The 16,604-nt window shown below is 40.0% G+C and overlaps 1 protein-coding gene across 1 annotated transcript in view; it reads left to right on the top strand.

The window, feature by feature from the left end:
- Positions 1-16,604, top strand: part of GABRG3 (gamma-aminobutyric acid type A receptor subunit gamma3) — a 575,951-nt gene that overhangs the window by 445,399 nt on the left and 113,948 nt on the right. The gene's annotated exons all lie outside the window — the stretch shown is intronic.

Below are 16,604 nucleotides of genomic sequence, written 5' to 3' on the forward strand. Positions count from 1 at the left end.
GATGTAATTTTTCATAGTATTTCATTTTCCAATATTTTACATATGATTGATACTAGAGCTAACAAGTAATCATTTACAAATTGTTAAAGACAATATCTAATGCTAAGTACAAGGCTACAAATAAAAGGAAATATCAAATTTATTTGCTTATAAAGTTTTAAAGTAAAGGTCAATATAGAAATATATCTGTAGAATTTATGATGGTTCATTTAAAATATATTGACCACAACTGCTTAAGTATGACTCATAAGAATTCAACTAACTTCATTGACTAGCTTTAAAATTGCATATGGATATGACAAATGTGATGAAGTCTCAGGCAGAAGGTTTTGTGGCTTTCATTAGAGTGAAAAGACAAAAATGAAAAATTGGATAAACACATTTTACAGTTCATTTTAAATTCAGATAAAGACAAGATAGAAAGCAAAGTTTCACCTAGGGATAAATTTTTTTGATTATAAAATGGTCAGAAGATATAAAAAGACATTTTTTTCCAAAGAAGACATGCAGATGGCCAACAGGTAGATGGAAAGATGTTAAACATCATTAGTCATCGGGGAAATGCAAATCAAAACAACAATGAGATATCATCTCACACCTGTCAGAATGGCTGTCATCAAAAGACAACAAATATTGATGAGGATGTGGAGAAAAGGAAAACCTTTTGCACTGTTGGTGGGAATGTAAATTGGTGCAGCCATTGTGTAAAACAGTATGGAGAGTCCTCAAAAAATTTAAAATAATATTGTCTTATGATCCAGCGATTCTACTTTCGTGTATTTATCCAAAGAAAATGAAAACACTAACTCAAAAAGGTATACGCCTAGAAGGAGGGCACCATCTGCATCTCTTGGTCAGTTGTTTTATCCCCTTAAGGCAGGAGGGCAGGCTGAGTAGGAAAGATAGGCTGAGCTCAGCCTCATCATTATCAGGCTCCAGCAGCATCTGATTGGACTTGCAGAAGAACAAACCAGAAAGGTTTATTTTTAGGAGCCACAAATACCTCCTTTCTTCCCGTGTGCAGCATGCAGAGTGCAGCCAAATGTATTTCATTCTAAACCCTTTTTGGGTTTAGACCTGAAGAGGGAACCAAGTGTTCATGGCTCATCCAAATGCTTCATAACTGGTGTGTGTCTTAAAATAAACTGAGACAAAATTGCCCATTCCCTCCCTGCTTCCCGGGAGCATTAAAGAGGTGGACGCTCTGCCAGGTGGACTGTCCTGGCAAGTGAGACCTTTGCTTTGGCAGGAAAGAAAACACACAGCTCCTTGAAAGTCCATTCTCTTTTGGATGAGTTAATCACCAAATAGCAGATGCTCTGAAATGCCAGCAGTGGTCCTGTGTCCTTTGAAGCAAATGCTCAGGTACAAAACTTCCAAAAGGAAGCCCGTCTTCCAAAGGGAGAGCAACTGTTCATTTTATGTATCACTTGACTGGTCTAAGGCAGAGGTCCCCAAACTTTTTGGCACCAGGGCCTGGTTTCGTGGAAGACAATTTTTCCATGGAACGGGGTGGGGGGAGAGGGTTCAGGCGGTAATGGGAGCGATGGGGAGAGGCAGATGAAGCTTCGCTGGCTGGCTTACCTGCTACTCACCTCTTGCTGTGCGGCCTAGTTCCTAACAGGCCACGGTCCAATACCAGTCCGCGGCCCGGGGGTTGGGGGCCCCTGGTCTAAAGAATGCCTGGATAGCTGGTAAAACATTACTTTTGAATGTTTCTGTGAGGGTGTCCACAGGAGAGATCAGCATTTGAGTCAGTAGCCTGAATAAGGAAGATCGCTCTCACCAAGGTGTGTGGGCGTCATCCAGTCTTTTGAGGGACAAAATACAGGCATACTTCCTTTTATCTTCTCTCACTTTATTGTGCTTCACAGATACTGCATTTTGTTTTACAAATTGAGAGTTATGGCATACCTTCCCAAACAGCATTGTTTTTTAGTTAAGGTATTTACATTGTTTTTTAGAAGTAATGCTACTGCACACTTATCAATAATAGGCTGTAGCATAGAGTAAGCATAACATTTATATGCTCTGGGAAACCAAAAAATTTGTGTGACTTGCTTTGTTTGATGTTTGCTTTATTGTGATGGACTGGAACTGAAGTTGCAATATCTCCAAGGTCTGCCTGTAGAAGAAAAGGTGGAATTTGCTCTTTGAGCTGGGATGTGCATCTTCTGCTCTCAGCTATCAATGCTCCTTGTTCCCAGGCCTCAGACTTGGACCAGGACTTAAAACCTCAGTCTCTTAATTCTCAGGCCTTTGGACTCAGACTGAATTACACCACCAGCTTTCCTGGGTCTTCAGCTTGCAGATGACAGATTGTAGAACTTCTTGTCTTCCATAATCTGATGAACAAATTCCTGTAATAAATGTCCTCTTATATATTTATCTCTATCTATCCCTGCATCGACATTTATCCTCTTGGTTCTGCTTCTTTGGGGAACCCTAATACAGGGAGCGAAGTTCCCACACTTCCAGCCTACAAAATATGTGGACTCCAAAGTTCCCAAAATATTCCTGTTTTCACTTGAGTTCACCTGCTTTGGATGTAACCAAAGGGAGTTTCTTGGCATGTCCAGGAGACATGGCAGAGTCCAGCAGCCTGGAGCTGAGAGTGAGAATCAAGGCAGTGCCCTGGAAGCAGGTTCCTGATCAGGGGCCATGCCAGACAGATCAGTGCAGGGGGTGAGGGGGATTTTGCCATCTTGTCTCTTTGTCTGCCCCATCTCCTTGAAGTGCTCGCCCTTCACCTGCTAGCCAGGTCATCTTCCCACATGTTCCTGGATCTCTGGCCTCTCCAGCTCTTCCTTGTCCCTGCCATCTCACTGCTGTAGACACTCACACCCTGGGGGGTAAGAGGGTGACCCCTGAGGCTGGTCCTGGTTGTATGTGCCTTCTATGGAGACAGTGATGCCTGTAGCAGGAAGGACAGAGCTTTGGGGTCTCCTCCATTAACTGTTACTCTCATTATGGTGGAAACAGCTGCTACTCATGATTGCACTGGCTCTGCTGTGCAGTCTTGAAAGTGAGTTATTTTTATTCTGATTCTAAGTGAAGTAAGTTGTTCGGAGAGGTTAAGGGCTGGGTCATGGCAGAGGAAGAATGCCTGACTGCTAGACAGGACTTGTGACTTTGAAGGCTGTGTTATATTTTCCTTCTTTTTTTCTTTCACAATGATATCCTGCCACCCTTATTTTAGTTTTTAAAACCACTTTATTGAAGTATGATTGACATGAAAAACCTGTGCATAGTTAATGTCTAGAACTCACTGAGTTTGGCAAAATTGTAAGTACACCATACAGTACGGTTAGCTACAGGTACCATGCTGTATAGTGTAGTCCAGAACTTATCTTGCAAAAGAGAAACTTTGTACCATTTGACAATCACCTCCCCATTTCTCCTTACCCCAGCCCCTGGAAGCAACCATTCTACTGTCTGCTATGTGTTTGACTACTTTAGATTCCACACATAAGTGAAATCATGCAGTATTTGTCTTTCTGTGCCTGGCTTATTTCACCTAGCATAGTGCCCTAAAGATCCACCCATGTTGTTGCAAATGGCAGGGTTTCCTTTTTAAGGCTGAATAATATTTCACTATATCAAAACTTCTTTATCCATTCATCTGTGGATGGATACTTAGGTTATTTCCATGTCCTGGTTATTGTGAATAATGCTGCTATTAACATGGGGGTGCAGATATCTTTCCAAGATGGAAATTTTTGTTTCCTTTGGATATATATCCAGATGTGGAATTGCTGGATCACATGGCAGTTCTATTTTTAATTTTGGGGGGAGCTTCTATACTGTTTTCCATAATGACTATACCAATTTACATTCCCACTAACAGTGCACAAGGGTTCCCTTTTCTCCACATTCTCACCAACACTTGTGATCTATTGCCTTTTTGATGAAGCCATTGTGACAATGTGGGGTGATGTCTCATTGTGTTTTTGATTTGCATTTTCCTGATGATTGATCACCTTTTCATGTACTTATTGGCCATCTGTATGTCTTTTTCAGAAAAATGACTGTTCAGGTCCTTTACCATTTTTAATCAGGTTATTTGTTGTTGCTGTTTTCTACTGAGTTACTGAGTTGTGTGAGTTTCTTATGTATTTTCGATATTAGTCCCTTATCAAATACATTATTTGCAAATATTTTCTCCCATTCTGTACATTGCTTTCCATTTTGTTTATTGTTTCCTTTGCTGTGCAGAATTTTTTGTTTGATGAAATCCCTCTGTAGCCAGATGACCCTGGGTGCCCTGTCACGATGGATCCCTGGAGGCATTGTGGCCTTTTCTCAAGAGCAGATGGAGGGGAGAAGGACGGTGCAGTGGCACGAAGGTTGGGGAGGCACTGGAGAAGGTGATCGTTCAATATCAGATCTCCTCACAAAACCCTTCCTCTTGGTGCAGCCAATGGACTTGTGGGTGCTGGAGAAGAGTGTGCACTAGAGGGTACACAGACGCTATTCACACATCCCAAAAACTGAGTGCCTGAAAACCAGCAGAACGGAAGTGTCAGAGGGCTTGGAGTAAAACAAGAGTGAGAGCTCCTCCCGCTGCCAGCCCTTCTCACCGCTTAGGTGTTTGCATATTGTTTAAATTCTCTGAGATTTAGCTTTCTCTTCTATGAAACGAGGATAATAATACCCACGTCATCTGTCTCTGTGAAGAATAAATTAAATGACAGAATGTGTATGTGATGGGAGCAACCTGCCCAGGGCTCCCTGAGTGATCAGGAGGGAGTCATTTGATTGTCATCACTGTGAATACCCTTGTGACTGCAGAGATTGTTGCTGGGGGTAGGGGGAGTCTGAGAGGGAGGGACCGAGGCTGTGAAGAAAGGCTTCCTGGACTGGAACCGCAGCTGCCTACTCAATCACTGTAGAACAATGGGGAACATTCTTCACCTCTCTAAACCCTGCTAGGCCTTCCTTCCCCCATCTGCAAAGTGAGAATGGCAGCAAGTTAGAAAACGATGGAAGGGACTAGAGACATACCCTTTATAGATTCCTAGTCGATTTAGCTAAAGATGTGGACTTGATGGGAGTTAGGTGACAGAAGCGGGTGTGAGGGATATTTGCACATTTTCTCTATTACTGTTGGATTCCCCAAAGATGCACAGCTGCGCTGGACAAACTCTGCACATGGAAGGCTTCAGGAAGAGAAAAGACCTAAACCCTCATTAGCAATTAGCCTTTCATTCTGCGCTTAATTTCACCAGTTTGGAAGTATCTACGCAACTATTTTTTGTTAAGATGTTACGGAAAACATGAATGAACTTATTGGCCAACACAATATGTACACACTTGTCTGTAAAGGTTGCCTGCAGACACTGGACTCTGTGACTCTGTTAAAAATAAAGCCAAGGAAAAGATGGCCACTCTCCTTTCCCTAGACTTTATGAATGGTGTGCTCACGAGACTGGTTTTTGTTAGTGCAGAGTTTTTAAAGAGTTTAGGGAAATCAAGGTTTCAACCTGCGAACACAGAGAAGTGTGTACATTTTTAACAACTGATGGGAAATTCTATTGGTCCAATTATAGATCAGCTCTCTTTGTTCCAGTGGGGACAACAAGCACCCCTGAGGATTTAGGTAAGACCTCACTGAAATGTCCTACCTTGGGGAAAGCATCAGCATGCTGATTCTGCTGCCAGGAAAGATCTTCACCTTCACTCCACTGTTGGTTGTCACCCCCACATGAGCACCAAGACCAGAGACAGCTGATGTGACCACCAGAGCAACAGTATGCAGCTGATCCGGCCCAGGTTCATAGCCGTAGCACAAATGGGTTTGAAGGAGCCACTGATGGACGCTTGATCCATTAAGGGCAAATTTTGCAAAAATAACAATGTCGGAAAACCTTCATGTTTCTCACATCTTGCAAAAAGAAAAACGAAGTCACTGAAGATGGAACCAGAGATACAGCGTCAATAATTAGAAACCTAATCACAAAGTCATGGCGTCCTTGGTTTATAGTAGAGAGACCTTTCCTATCGTTCATCCAACATAATCCCACACGTGTCGTCTTACTCATGCAGCAGACAAACCCTGAAGAGTATACAAAAGAAACAATGCAAAGCAAAGACTACCTTAGCTATGAAGAGTCTTTCCCTACGTCTTTCATAGTTCTCTTACATATCTTTGTGCAGTATTTTCATTTTGAAAATTAGTTCATAGGAACAGAGACTCAGAGGACTCAGAGATATAAACATTTCTGCTCTGGGATGTGTTTTTGGAGGGAAAGAGGGGCAGAATGGCTGGAACACTTTATTGAGAAAGGAAGAGGAAAGCTTCAAAATACCTAAACAATACCTTAATTTACTGCAATACTGCCTAGGTTAACAACTCTATTGACTATTTACTGTCCATATTAGGGTTTCTGTTTTTATATGAGGCTTTCCAGAGGAAATTTAATATTAGTAATAGGGTGGGGATGGGGGGAGACATTTAATGTTCACTTTCATTATTTCATGAAAAAAAACTTATTTGCCTTTAAAAAGTTTCCCCCATTCAAAGTCTTGATAGTAAACGTTATTTAGGGAGTAATAATGAAATCTCTAGCATCGCTGGTGTTTCTGCTGTTTTATATAAGGCATGTATTCACAAAAATAAAGTTTAAAAAGCTTTTTGAAAGATGATAAATATGTGAACCATACTGAGTGTCAAGGAAGCTCTGGGCCAGCCTCCAGCCTGCTTGGACTTACTCACAGTCTGACATGGGGGCATCGGGCTCAGTGTTGAGCACAGAGCTTGATGCTGGAAACTGGGAATCCTCACTTTCCCTCTAACTTGAGTAGGTGCATTTACTACGCTCCGGGCACTGCTCTGAGCAACTACAATCATCAGGTCATTTGATACATATAATGACCCTGGGAAGCCCTGTTTTTCTCAATGCCTTCCACCGTCAAGGAAACCCAGCATGGGGCAGTGAATTCATCTGCCCGCATCCGCTTGGAGAGCAAGGGCAACTGGGTTTGAATGAAGTAGAATGGCTATTGAGTCTGCGCTCTTATTATTATCACTATTACTTTTATTGCTATTGCAAGAGGACAGATGGAGCAAAATGAGATAGACCTCAAGGTATGATACGAATTTTGCTCTATCCCCAGTAAAAATTTAGGGTGAAAACACCAACAGAGCAAGCACATTTATACTCTTTCTTTTAACATCTTTATTGGAGTATAACTGCTTTACAATGTTGTGTTAGTTTCTGCTGTACAACAGTGAATCAGCTATACGTATACATATATCTCATATACCATCCCCCTTGCGTCTCCCTCCCACACTCCCTCTCCTCCCTTTTAGGTAGTCACAGAGCATGAAGCTGATCTTCCTCTGCTATGCAGCTGCTTCCCACTCGCTATTTTACATTGGGTAGAGTATATATGTCAATGCCACACTATCACTTCATCCCAGCTTACCCTTTACCCCCTCTGTGTCCTCAACACCATTCTCTACGTCTGCGTCTTATGCCTGTCCTGCCCCTAGGTTCTTCAGAACCATTATTTTTTAGATTCCATATATATGGGTTAGCATATGGTATTTGTTTTTCTCTTTCTGACTTACTTCACTCTGTATGACAGACTCTAGGTCCATCCACATCACTACAAATAACTCAGTTTCTTTTAATTTTATGGCTGAGTCATATTCCATTGTATATATGTACCACATCTTAACTCATTCTTCTGTCAATGAAAACTTAGGTTGGTTCCATGAACATTGTGGTACATGACTCTTTCTGAACTATGGTTTCCTCAGGGTTTCCCAGTAATGGCATTGCTGGTCATATGGTAGTTCTAGTCATAGTTTTTTAAAGAACCTCCATATTGTTCTCCATAGTGTTTGTATCAAATTACATTCCTACCAAAAGTGCAACAGAGTAACCTTTTCTCCACACCCTCTCCAGCATTTGTTTGTAGTTTCTTGATGATGGCTATTCTGACTGGTATGAGGAGATACCTCATTGTAGTTTCGATTGTATTTCTCTAATGATTAGTGATGTTGAGAATCCTTTCATGTGTTTTTTTGAAATCTGTATATCTTCCTTGGAGAAATGTCTGTTTCGGTTTCTGCCTATTCTTGGACGGGTTTCTTGTTTTTTATATTGAGCTGCATGAGCTGCTTGTAAATTTTGGAGATTAATCCTTTGTCATTTTCTTCATTTGCAAATATTTTCTCCTATTCTGAGGGTTGTATTTTCGTATTGTTTATGGTTTCCTTTGCTGTACAAAAGCTTGTAAGTGTCATTAGGTCCCATTTGTTATATTTGTTTTTATTTCCATTTCTCTAGGAGGTGGGTCAAAAAAGACCTTTCTGTGATTTATGTAATAGAGTGTTCTGCTTATGTTTTCCTCTAACAGTTTTATAGTGTCTGGCCTTACATTTAGGTCTTTAATCCATTTTGAGTTTGTTTTTCTGTAAGGTGCTAGGGAGTGTTTTAATTTTATTCTTTTACATGTAGTGGTCTAGTTTTAGCAGCACAACTTATTGAAGAGGCTGCCTTTTCTCCATTGTATATTCTTGTCTCCGTTATCAAATATAAGGTCACCATAGGTGCGTGGGTTTAATCTCTGGGCTTTCTATACTGTTCCATTGATCTATATTTTTGTTTTGTGTCTGTTTTTCTTAAGATTGCTTTGGGAGTTAGTGTGAATGACACTGGGTGGTTACTCAAAAACCTGGGCGACGTTCTGGCTTAATCCTCCCTTCTTCGTTTCATTAATATGATTATAGCCTTTTCATTATTTCTTTTATATACTCATTACTTCGATCATTTGCACATACCCTTTGCAGCAGAGGAGACTGACTTGAAGAATCATGGCTAGGTGTTAAGATTAACAATTTTTTAATAAAGAAAACTTCAAGATGGTGGAGGACTCAGACGTGGAAATCACCTTCCTCACCACAATTACATCAGAAATACATCTACATGTGGAACTACTCCTACAGAACACCTCCTGTTTGCTGGCAAAGACCTCAGACTTCCCAAAAGATATTTTTTTATTTCCTCTTTCTCTTCTTGTGAGTGTATAAGTGTATGGTTCTTTGTGTGATTTTGTCTCTATAGCTTTGCTTTTGCCATTTGTCCTAGGGTTCTGTCTGTCTGTTCTTTTCATTTAGTTTTGTTTTTTTTAGTATACATTTTAGTGCATGTTATCATTGGTGGATTGGTTTTTTGGTCTGGTTGCTCTCTTCTTTCTTTACTTTTTTAATATTTAAAAAGTTTTTTCTTAATAATTATTTTAAAATTTTTATTTTAATAAAATAAATTTATAATATTTTCTTTCTCTAATTCTGCGTTGTGTGGCTGACAGAGTCTTACTAATCTGGCTGGGTTTCAGGCATGTACCTCGAAGGTAGGAGAGCTGAGTTCAGGACAGTGGTCCACCAGAGACTTCCTGGCTCAACATAATATCAGTGAAAGCTCACCCATAGATCTCAATCGCAATGCTAAGAACAAGCTCCACTGAAAGACCTGCAAGTTACAGTGCTGGACCCCTACGCCAAACAACTGGCAGGACAGGAACACAACCCAACCCATTAGCAGAGAGGCTGAGTAAAATCATAATAAGGTCACAGACACCCCCAAAAAGAACCACGGACACAATCCTGCCAGAAAGCCAAGATCCAACCTCATCCACCAGAACTAAGCACCAGTTCCCTCCAACAGAGAGCCTACACAACTCACTAAACCAAGCTTACACACTGAGGGCAGACAGCAAAAACAACGAGAACTACGAACCTGCAGCATGTGAAAAGGACACCGCAAAAACAGTAAGCTGAACAAAATGAGTAGACAGAGAAACACAGAGCCTATGAAGGAGCAAGGTAAAGACCCGCCAGAAAAAACAAATGAAAAGATAATAAATAGGCAGTCTACCTGAAACAGAATTCAGAGTACTGATAGTAAAGATGATCCAAAATCTTCTAAATAGAATGGAGAAAATACAAGAAAGGTTTAACAAGGAGGAAGAACTAAAGAGCAAACAATGATGAACAACAAAATAAATGTAATTAAATATGCTCTAGAAGACTCAATAGCAGAATAACTGAGGCAGAAGAATGGATAAGTGACCTGGCAGATACAATAGTGAAAATAACGGAGCAGAATAAAGAAAAAGAAAATGAAAAGAATGGAAGAGAGTCTCAGATTTCTGAGAAACTATAAAACTCTCGAGGAAAACATATGCAGAACACTCTATGACATAAATCACAGCAAGATCCTTTTTGACTCACCTCCTAGAGAAATGCAAATAAAAACAAAAATAAACAAATGGGACCTAATGAAAGTTAAAAGCTTTTGTACAACAAAGGAAACAATAAACAAGACGAAAAGACAACCCTCAGAATGGGAGAAAATATTTGCAAAGGAAGCAACTGACAAAGGATTAATCTCCAAAATTTACAAGCAGCTCATGCAGCTCAATATCAAAGAAACAAACAACCCTATCCAAAAATGAGCAGAAGACCTAAATAGACATTTCTCCAAGGAAGATATACATATTGCTAACAAACATATGAAAGGATTCTCAACATCACTAATCATTAGAGAAAATCATATCAAAAGAAATCGTGGTATCACCTCACACTAGTCCAAATGGCCATATCATCAAAAACTCTACAAACAATAAATGCTTGATAGGGTGTGGAGAAAAGTGAACTTTGTTCCGCTGTTGGTGGGAATGTCAGATGATACAGCCACTATGGAGACCAGTATGGAGGTTTCTTCAAACTAAATATAGAACTACCACACAACCCAGCAATCCCACTACTGGGCGTATACCCTGAGAAAACCATAATTCAAAGAGTCATGTTTCGCGATATTCATTGCAGCTCTGTTTACAATAACCAGGAGATGTAGGCAATCTAAGTTTTCATCGATGGATGAATGAATTAGAAGATGTGGCACATACATGCTATGGAATATTATTCAGCCATTAAAAGAAATGAAATTACATGTAGTGAGGTGGGTGGACCTAGAGTCTGTCAAACAGTGAAGTAAGTCAGAAAAAGAAAAACAAATACCGTATGCTAACACACGTATATGGAATAAAAAAAATTGTTCTGAAGAACCTAGGGCCACGACAAGAATAAAGATGTAGATGTAGAGAATGGACTTGAGGACACGGGGAGGGGAAAGTAAGCTGGGACGACTTGAGAGGGGGATGGACATATATACACTACCAAATGTAAAATAGATAGTGGAAAGTACTCGAATAGAACAGGGAGATCAGCTGAGTGCTCTGTGAGCCCTTAGAGGGGTGGGATAGCTAGGGGGGAGGGAGACATAAAAGGGAGGAGGTAATGAGGTTTATGTACATGTATAGCTGATTCACTTTGTTATAAAGAAGAAACTAACACACCATTGTAAACCAATTATACTCCAAGAAAGATGTTTAAAAAGAAAAAAGAAAAGATTGCTTTGGCTATTGGGGCTCTTTTGTGTTTCCATACAATTGGCTATTGGGGTTCTTTTCTGTTTCCATACAAATTGTGAAATTATTTATTTAGTTCTGTGAAAAATGCCATTGGGGTCTTCCCTGGTGGCCCAGTGGTTGAGAGTCTGCCTGCTAATGCAGGGGACACGGGTTCGGGCCCTGGTCTGGGAAGATCCCACATGCCACGGAGCAGTTGGGCCCGTGAGCCACAATTACTGAGCCTGCGCATCTGGAGCCTGTGCTCCGCAACAAGAGAGCACGCGATAGTGAGAGGCCCGCGCACCGCGATGAGGAGTGGCCCCCGCTTGCCACAACTGGAGAAAGCCCTCGCGCGGAAACGAAGACCCAACACAGCCCTTAAAAAAAAAAAAGAAATGAAGTTACTGGAGGTTATAGGTGTGTATAAAATGACATAAAAAAGAGCGGTCAGCTTGACCAGGAGTTTGGGGAATAAGTTTTAAAAAAAAAAATGCCATTGGTAGTTTCATAGGGATTACATTGAATCTGTACATTGCTTTGGGTAGTAGAGTCATTTTCACAATGTTGATTCTTCCAATCCAAGAACACGGTATATCTCTCCATCTATTTGTATCCTCTAATTTCTTTCTTCAGTGTCATAATTTTCCGCATACAGGTCTCTTGTCTCCTTAGGTAGGTTTATTCCTAGGTATTTTATTCTTTCTGTTGCAATGGTAAATGTGTTTCCTTAATTTCTCGTCAAGATTTTTCATCATTAGTATGTGGGAAACGAGATTTCTGTGAATTATGTATCCTGCAAATTTACCAAATTCATTTATTATCTGTAGTAGTTTTCTGGAAGTATCTTTATGTTTCTCTATGTATAGTATCATATCATCTGGAAACAGTGACAGCTTTACTTCTTTTCAGATTTGGATTCTTTTGTTTCTTTTTCTTCTCTGATTGCTGTGGCTAAAACTTCCAAAACTATGTTGAATAATAGTGGTGAGAGTGGGCAACCTTGTCTTGTTCCTGATCTTAGAGGAGATAGTTTCAGTTTTTCACCATTGAGGACGATATTGGCTCTGGGTTTGTCATATATGGCCTTTATTATGTTGAAGTAAGTTCTTTCTATGCCAACTTTCTGGAGGGTTTTTATCATAAATGGGTGTTGGATTTTTTCGAAAGTCTTTTTGCATCTATTGAGATGATCATATGGTTTTTCTCCCTCAATTTGTTAATATGGTTTATCACGTTGATTGATCCGCGTATATTGGAGAATCCTGGCATTCCTGGGATTAACCCCACTTGGTCATGGTGTATATTTTTAATGATCTGTTAGATTCTGTTCACTAGAATTTTGTTGACGATTTTGGCATCTATGTTCATCAGAGATATTGGCCTATGGTTTTCTTTTTTTCTGGCATCTATGTCTTCTTGGGTATCTGTGTTATTGTGCCCTCATAGAACTAGTTTCGGAGTGTTCTTCACTCTGCTATATTTTGAAAGAGTTTGAGAATGATAGGTGTTAACTCTTCTCTAAAAGTTTGATAGAATTCACCTGTGAATCAATCTTATCCTGGACTTTGTTTGTTGGAAGATTTTTAATCACAGTTTATATTTCAGTGGTTGTGATTGGTCTGTTTTTATTTTCTGTTTCTTCCTGGTTCAGTCTCGCAAGGTTGTTGTTTTCTAAGAATATTCCCATTTCTTCCAGGTTGTCTATTTTATTGGCATATAGTTGCTGGTAGTAATGTCACATGATCGTTTGTATTTCTGCAGTGTCAGTTGTTACCTCTCTTTTTTCATTTCTATTTGAGTCTTCTCCCTTTTTCTATTTGCCTGGCTAATGTTTTATCAATTTTGTTTCTCTTCTCAAAGAACCAGCTTTTAGTTTTATTGATATTTCCTTCATTTCTTTTTCATTTATTTCTGACCTTTATGATTTCTTTCCTTCTGCTAACTTTAGGGGGGTTTTGTTCTTCTTTGTCTAATTGTTTAAGTGTAAGGTTAGGTTGTTTATTTGAGGTTTTTCTTGTTGCTTGAGGTAGGATTGTATTGCTATAAAATTCTCTCTTAGTACTGCTTTTGCTGCATCCCATAGGTTTTGGGACTTCGTGTTTTCATTGTCATTCGTTTCTTGGGATTTTTTGATTTCCTCTTTGATTTCTTCAGTGATCTCTTGGTCATTTAGTAGTGTGTTGTTTACCCTCCATGTGTTTGTATTTTATACATTTTTTTCCTGTAATTAATATGTAGTCTCATAGCATTGTGGTCAGAAAAGATACTTGATACAATTTCAATTTTCTTAAATTTAACAAAGCCTGATTTGTGACCCAAGATATGATCAAACCTGGTGAATGTTCCATGAGAAGAAAGTTTATTCTGTTGTTTTTGGATGGGATGTCTTATAAATATCAATTAAGTCCCTCTTGTTTAATGTATCATTTAAAGCTTGTGTTTCCTTATTTATTTTCATTTTGGATATCTGTCCTTTGGTGAAAGTGGGGTGTTAAAGTCTCCTACTATGATTGTGATGCCACTGATTTCCCCTTTTATGGCTGTTAGTATTTGCCTTAAGCATTGAGGTGCTCCTATATTGGGTGCATAAATATTTACAATTGTTATATCTTCTTCTTGGATTTATCACTTGATCATTATATAGTGTCCTTCTTTGTCTCTTGTAATAGTCTTTATTTTAAAGTCTATTTTGTCTGATATGAGAATTACTACTCCAGCTTTCTTTTGATTTACATTTGCATGGAATATCTTTTTTCATCCCCTCACTTTCAGTCTCTATGTGTCCCTTGATCTGAAGTGCGTCTGTTGTAGACAGCGTATATACAGGTTTTGTTTTTGTATCCTCTTAGCCAGTCTATGTCTTTTGGTTTGAGCATTTGATCCATTTACATTTAAGGTAATTATCGATATGTATGATCCTATTACCATTTTCTTAATTATTTTGGATTTTTTTGTAGGTCTTTTCCTTCTCTTGTGTTTCCTGTCTAGAGAAGTCCCTTTAGCATTTGTTCTAAAGCTGGTTTGGTATTGCTGAATTCTCTTACTTTTACTTGTCTGTAAACCTTTTAATTTCTCTGTGAATCTAAGTGAAATCCTTGCTGGGTAAAGTAATCTTGGCTGTAGCTTCTGTAGTTTCTTTCTCCTTTGATTTATCCTGTACGGGACCTCTCCCTTTCATGGACTTGACTATTTCCTTTCCCGTGTTAGGGAAATTTTCAACTATATTCTCTTCAAATATTTTCTCAGACCCTTTCTTTTTCTCTTCATCTGGAACCCCTATAATTAGAATGTTGGTACGTTTAATCTTGTCCTAGATGTCTCTGAGACTGTCCTCCTTTTTTTTCACTTTATTCTGCTCTGTGGTAGTTAGTTCCACTATTTTATCTTCCAGGTCACTTATCTGTTCTTCTGCCTCTGTTCTTCTGCTATTGATTCCTTCTCGAGAATTTTAAATTTCATTTATTGTGTTGTTCCTCATTCTTTTTTTGCTCTTTAGTTCTTCTAGGTCCTTTTTTCTTGTCTTCTTTTTTTCCATTCTACTTCCAAGATTTGGGATCATGTTTACTATCATTACTCTGAATTCTTTTTCAGGTAGACTGCATATTTCCTCTTCATTTGTTTGGTCTGGTGGGTTTTTACTTTGCTCCTTCATGTACTGCATATTTCTCTGTCTTCAATTTGCTTAACTTGCTGTGTTTGGTGTCTCCTTTTCACAGTCTGCTGGTTCGTAGTTACCGTTGTTTTTGGTGTCTGCTCCCACTGGATAAGGTTGCCTCTGTGCATTATGTAAGCTCCCTGGTGGAGGGACTGCTGCCAGTGTTCTAGTCAATGAGGCTGGATCATGTCTTTCTGGGGGACAGGACCATGTCCAGTGGTGTGTTTTGTGGTATCTGTGACCTTATTATGATTTTAGGCAGCCTCTCTGCTAATGAGCATTGTTGTGTTCCTGTCTTGCTAGTTGTTTGGCATAGGGTGTCCAGCACTAGAGTTTACTGGTCGTTCATTAGAGCTGGGTCTTTGCATTGAGACATAGAACTCTGGTAGATCTTTCGCTGATTGATATTACTTGTGTCCAGGAGTCCTCTGATGGTCCAATGCCTTCAACTCAGCTCTCCCACCTCAGAGGCTCAGACCTGACACCAGGCTGGAGCACCAAGACCCTGTCAGCCACACGGCTCAGAGAAAAGGAGAAAAAAAAGTAAGAAAAAAATGTAACAAAATAAAGTAAAATACAAAGTTATTAAAATAAAAATTAAAAATATTATTAAAATAGAAATATTTAAAATGTAATAAAAAAATAGAAGGGAGCAACCAAACCAATAAACAAATCCACCAATGACAACTAGCGCTAAAAACTATACTAACACACACATGAAAATCAGAAACTAGTCAGTCACATACAGCAAACCCTAAGTCTACAGTTGCTCCAAAAACCACCACCTCAATTTTGGGATGATTCATTGTCTATTCAAGTATTCCACAGATGCACGGTACATCAAGTTCATTGTGGAGATTTAATCCAGTTCTCCTGAGGCCACATGGAGAAATTTCCCTTTCTCGTCTTGTGCACACAGATCCTGGGGTTCAGCTTTGGATTTGGCTCTGCCTGTGCTTGTAGGTTGCCCTCTGGCATCTGCTCTTCACCCAGACAAGAGGGGGTTAAAGGAGTTGCTGATTGGGGGCTCTGGCTCACTCAGGCTGGTGGGAGGGAGGGGTACAGAATGCAGGGTGAACATTGCCGGCAGCGACCAGCATGATATTGCTAGAGCCTGAGGCGTGCCGTGTGTTTTTCTGGGGAAGATGTCCCTGGATCAGGGACCCTGGCAGTGGCAGGCTGAACAGGCTACCAGGACGGGAGGTGTGGCTATTGACCTGTGCTTGCACACAGGCTTCTTGATCGCTGCAACAGCAGCCTTAGCATTTCATGCCCGTCTCTGGTATCTGCACTGATAGCTGCAGCTCATGCCAGTCTCTGGTACTCGTTTAGGCATTGCTCTGAATCTCCTCTCCTTACACACCCTGAAACAATGCTCTCTTGCCTCTTAGGCAGTTAGACAGTTCCAGACTTTTTTCCGGACTCCCTCCTGGCTAGCTGTGGCACAGTAGCCCACTTCAGGCTGTGCTCACGTAGCCAACCCCAGTCCTCTCCCTGGGATCTGAGCTCCGAAGCCCATGCCTCA

The sequence above is a fragment of the Balaenoptera physalus genome (assembly GCF_965194825.1).
Source record: "Balaenoptera physalus genome assembly, chromosome: 2".
Classification (NCBI taxonomy): Eukaryota; Metazoa; Chordata; class Mammalia; order Artiodactyla; family Balaenopteridae; genus Balaenoptera; species Balaenoptera physalus.